This window comes from Gavialis gangeticus, unplaced genomic scaffold (genome assembly GCF_001723915.1).
Source record: "Gavialis gangeticus isolate Ggan-Ray unplaced genomic scaffold, GavGan_comp1, whole genome shotgun sequence".
NCBI lineage: Eukaryota > Metazoa > Chordata > Crocodylia > Gavialidae > Gavialis > Gavialis gangeticus.
This window is the reverse complement of record NW_017729008.1, coordinates 10,321,310-10,326,830: the sequence shown is the minus strand read 5'-3', so window position 1 is coordinate 10,326,830 and position 5,521 is coordinate 10,321,310.

Sequence of the window (5,521 nt, the reverse complement as noted above, 5' to 3'; positions counted from 1 at the left end):
GGGCAGGGTCGGCGGCGCCGGACCAGGAGCTGCCCCTGACTCCGGGCACCAGTGGCCCCACGGGCCGGGCTAGCAGCCGGTGCCGGGGTCACGCAGGGCAGGGGCGATGCTTCAGGGCGGACAGCCCCTCACCCTCGCCCCCGACGCGACGCTGTCCTGCCGGCGGCCGCTCACCCCCGGCCTTGCCCTGGTCCTTCCGCGGCCGGGCTGGTCCCGGGGCAGGAGGCAAGGACGGGGCGACCTGCATGGGCGCAGTGGTACGTGGGTACCTGTATCAGGTCAAAACCCCAACCCGTGGCCTGTCTCTGCCTGGGGAGGTGAGGTGCCTGGTGTACGTCTACTTTCTCTAGTTTGGTGAAGCGCTTAAATAAGGGGAAAGGAGCTGTTGGGACTGCGCTCCCAGTGTCCCTGTAGTGATGCGTCTCCAGAAATGACTGACATGTGGCAGGGAGACGAGGCAGATGGAGAATGGGGGAAAAGGCCAGGAGGACTAGTCTCTAGAGAGCTTTCCCCCCACTTTCCCACTCCCATTTTCAAGGAAGCAGTGAGAGGAGGAAGGCAAGAAATGGGTTTGTTTTGAACTCTGCCGTTAGACGAGCAGCTGTTATACAGTCTGTAGGAAGAGGTCCCCGTGCTGGCTGTGTCTGAGTGTATTGGTGAGCTCCTGCCTGCCCTTGGCATCACCGGGCCCAACTGCGGGATGATGTAAATGATAGTACTGAAACACTGTTTCAGTATCGGTTGTTATCAAGAGTAAATTGCATGGCTGAAACTATAGAGCCTCCTATCTTAATACATTTTAGACTGGGTAAATGGCTTAAGTGTCTCTTGGTTGGAAGGGGGGATGATTGATTGCATTAGATGAGGGGACAGAAACAAGGCACGTGGGCCAGATCTGGCTAGCAGAGCCACTGGATCTGGCTTGAGGAGCTGGGAGGCTTTGGCATTGCATTGGCAGGGGGGCTCTGCCCACACTGGGGTTGGGCACTGGGGAGCTGTGCCAGAGCTGGGTGACTGGAAGCTGCACCTGCACCACAGCTGGGGGGTCAGGGAGAAGTAATGGTGATGATGTGGGCACAGGTCCCAGCTGCCTGGCCCTAGTAGGTCCCTATTGCTCGGCCCCAGTGCAGCTACCTTTGGCTTAGCCCTGGCATGGGCAGAGCCCTCCACTGCTGCAAGGCCATGGAAGCCCCCTGGTCTGTGTCGGACCAGATCTGGGTTATTCCAGCCTGTGGCTCAGGAAGGTAGTGCAGTTGCTAGCAAGAACTTTTAGTTTTCATGTCAAACTGTCTCAAATACTAAAGGAGAGGGAGGAGGAAGGAGAGTTTGGAGGTTCCTTAACTAGACTAAGGAGTCCAGCTGATTTGCAATGCAACAGTTCCAGCATGCTGGACAGGATTCTGCCTTCAGTTTTTATCTGTAGTGCTAAAGGCTTGTTTGTATAATCTTCATAGATTCATAGACATTAGGGCTGGAAGGGACCTCAGAAGGTCATCGAGTCCAGCCCCTGGCCCCAGAAGTCAGCTAGGGTCATGGGTTCCCAGCAAGATAAACATCCAATTGACTCTTAAAGGAATCCAGAGTAGGTGCTTGCACCACCTTTGGTGGCAGTCTGTTCCAGGTTATAGAAGTAGGGTCAGAAGGGACCTTGTAGATCTTCAAGTCTGAAAACTAGCAAGCACCAGGCCCAGGGAAGGCAGGGTGGTGACACCAGGCCTTGAACTCACAGCCTGCAGGTACAAGATTCAGCACATACACCACAATACCACCCCTCAAGAGCAGCAACTTTTGCTTCACTTTTCAGCTTTTGCTTCACTTTTCTATAAGTCAGTGCCTTTCACACTTTCTTTTTTATGTCCGTGATCATCTGTTATAATTTGAAGGGCTGGGATCAGTTTTTAAATTACATTTGTAAAACTCTGGCTCCTTGCTCATAATCTTGGTTGCATCATCTGATGCTTTTCCAAACTAAAACCTAATTTTTATTTATTTATTTTAGTTGGGGTGGGAAGTGGTAAGAACTGATACATAGTCATTGTGAATGGGGAAGATGAACAGGAAAAGCTACCTTGGTTTCAGGTTCTTGTGGCACAGCTTTAGGTCCAAATTTTGTGAGGAGTTCTGTGTTGGCAGGCCAGTGAAGCCCTGGAGAGTGCTTTCCAGGATGCTTGCCATTGGCTGTAAACTTGGCACAAAATATCCTTTAATCCAATTGCAATTCTCTCTCTCTCTTCTCCCTCTCCCTTTTAATAAAAGGACTGTCTTGTGAAACTCTTCTAAGTTGAGGCATTTGTGAAACTTAGGATCTCTGGAGCTGAAACAACTTGACAAGGTATCTTTTAATGACTAGGGGCAGACTGTGCACACTTTTTCTTATGGAAAAACATCACTCAGGTGAGTTGTGCTATGAATTTGCAAACTTGTGGAGGTGCTAGTTCTGATGTTCTATTTAGAGTTATAGCAGAATTTGAAGTCAGTGGTGCTAAAATACGATTCAGATGCTCTGATGACTTGAACTGTTTTTTCATTAGATTTAACACCTTTTATCCTCACAAGGCAGTTTGCTTCTTCCATGGAGTTTCCTTCAGGCTAAGAAGTTGTGGTCATCATACATATCCAAAGAGAAGAACTGGAGTGCCTTAAGGTTCAGACTTGAGTAAGGGCTCCGCACATGAGAGAGTAAGTAGAAAAAACAGTGAATAAACTGGGGACTAGAAAAGACTGTGGCAATTGGCCTTTTAGAGCAGTGGTTGGTTGGCCTTTTCAGATGTAGGCCCAGGTCTGAGGCAGCTGCTACTACTGTCTCTCTGCTGTGACACAGGGGGAAGCCCCTGCTGCTAAAGCCCTGTTTTCAAGTCAGATCCAGTCTATGGGCTGTAGGTTGCCGACCCCTATGCCAGGAAACTATAAGACTCCTGTGGAGTTTTACAGCTTCACCACTGATAATGTCTTCCCTACAGTTAGTCTTGGGGGATTGAGCCTAGCCCAGACAAGTGCCATAACAAAGCAAGACCGTAACAGAGTTTTAGGTTCCTCTGTGGTGCTGAACATGCACGTGTGCGCGTATGTTAGGGCTTTTGGAGATGCATATTGTGATCCTTCTGTGTAGCAGAATAACCAAGCCACTTTGATTCTTTCTCAGTGAATTATGGGAAACGTGTCTGTCTCTCTGGACACACTGTGGGGGAATTGTGGTCTGCTTTGAAAGTCTGTTCTCATTCACGAGATATATCCTGTATCACAGTGCAAACCTAGGCAAACTTCCAAAAAGAAAGAACTTCTTGAAAAAGAAACCAGGTTTTAATTTGCACCCTGCAACAATGCCAGCTATAATCAGCTCTAGTAGGCTTGTGTGTGGGCAAGAAGGGGGTCAAAGGGCAAGAGCCCAAGTCAGAGTCTGGCCTTGGTCAGCAGTGTAGAAAAATATCAATTCCAACTGACTGGTGGGTGAATTGAGTGAAACAAATAATATTGGGATAATGTTAACTTTTTGCCAGATGCTTTGTGTAAGTTATATAAAGCCAGCTTCAGGAGTGGTGGGGAGAAATGAAGGAAGGTTAAGCTGTATTCTTTCTTTCTTCTACTTTGAATCTTGCAATGAACTTGCAGAAAATACTGCTATACTGACTAGGGGATGTTCTTTCTAAGGGAGCAGAGAAGCTAGAAATAAGTTGTTTTCTGCTGCTGTTCTATTTGGATTTTCATTGTCTCAGGCAGCAAAGCATTAACTATAGTCTCATTTACTTGTGTACCCCCTCTTCCCCCCACCTCCCCGCCTTGCTTTTACAGAATTTCTACGAGTCATTTGGGTAGCAACAGCAACTACTCAGGATTGTTCTGTCAGGAAGCTGCTGGCTAAAGAGCAGCCTTAGAACAGCTCTGCTCCCTTTTGACGCTGTTGGGGTCCTTTTGTCTTGGGTTGGACTGGGAGGCTGTGCCCTTTTTCCTCTGTTCCTGTTCATGGCCCTCTGCAGCTTCTCAAACCTCTGTCCACTTTTAGTAAGTAGGATCTAGGAATTGAGTTATGCTAAGTCCCCAATTCTTTTTATTTTTGTTTCATTTTTTTTCTTTCTTTGCTTCTCTTAGTTTCTTCACGTGAAGGGCTAAGTTAACCCTTCTTAGATGTAGAACAGTCTTCCAGTTTATTTCAAGCGCAGTATTGTTAACAAAGTCTGCATAAAAAGATCACAGTGCATTTTTGTTTCTGTATATAATGTTAAATGTGAAAACTACAAAGCAATGGTTTATGTAGCTCAGTGTTTAAATACATGAGGCCACATTGGGCATTCTCCTGCAGTGCATGTTGTTTCAAGAATAGCAGGCCTGGAAAACTATTTATTTGTTTTAAAGCATGTTTTAGTCTTCATAGCCCTAATGATATAATGAACACGGTTCCCTCAAAAGATCCAAGTCTACTCAGATTCTGGAGATTGGATTTTCCTGTGGAAAGTAGCCTTGGTTCTTCAAGCCAATGGTTTCAAACTTTACCTAAGGGGGACTGCTTCTAGAAGTTGGCTGCTCAATTTCTGAATTTATTCAGTTGTTTATATCTGCTTGGATGATGTGACCTTTCTTTTCCTGCTTTTGGTGATCTGTTCACTAGGAAATGGACTGAGATCCCCCACTTAATCTTATTCAGGCTACCAGAAAGTCTTTACATGGTAATGATATGGTAATTAATTGGAGGCTAGAGATGAAAAGCCCAAAGGGAGGTAATCCCAACGTGGATTGAAGGGGGCAAGAGGGGACAAATGCCCTCATGGCTCACCAAAAGCATACGGGAACGTCCTGACGATCTCTACCCCAGAGTGCTGAGGGAATTAGCAGAGGTCATTGCAGGACCCCTGGCACGGCTTTACAAGCACTCGTGATGCTCTGGTGTGGTGCCAGAGGATTGGAAAAGGGCCAACGTGGTTCCCATTTTCAAAAATGGGAGGAAGGAGAACCCAGGAAACTATGGGCCAGTTAGTCTTACCTTGGTCCTTGGTAAGCTTTTGGAGAGAGTTATCCTGGTGCATGTCTGTGAGGGGCCAGCAGGGGAGATTTATGCTTAGGGGCAACCAACACAGGTTCATCAGAGCCAGGTCCTGTCAGACCAACTTGGTGGCCTTCTATGACCAGGTCACAAAATCCTTAGATGCAGGAGTAGCAGTAGACGTAGTCTTTCTGGACTTTAGGAAGGCCTTTGACACTGTCTCTTACCCCATTTTCATTAAAAAACTAGGAGATTGTGGTGTCGATGCCTATACAGTCATATGGGTCACTTGTTGGCTGGAGGGCCGCACCCAGAGAGTGGTGGTGGATGGGGCACTTTCGATCTGGAGGGATGTGGGCAGTGGGGTCCTCCAGGGCTCGGTCCTCAGGCCCGCACTGTTCAACATCTTCATCAGCGACTTGAATGGGGGTGTAAAAAGCACCTTGTTCAAATTCGCAGATGACCCTAAGACATAAGAAGTGGGCACGCTAGAAGGAAGGACTAGGGTGCAATCAGACCTACACAGGTTACAGGGGTGGGCAGATG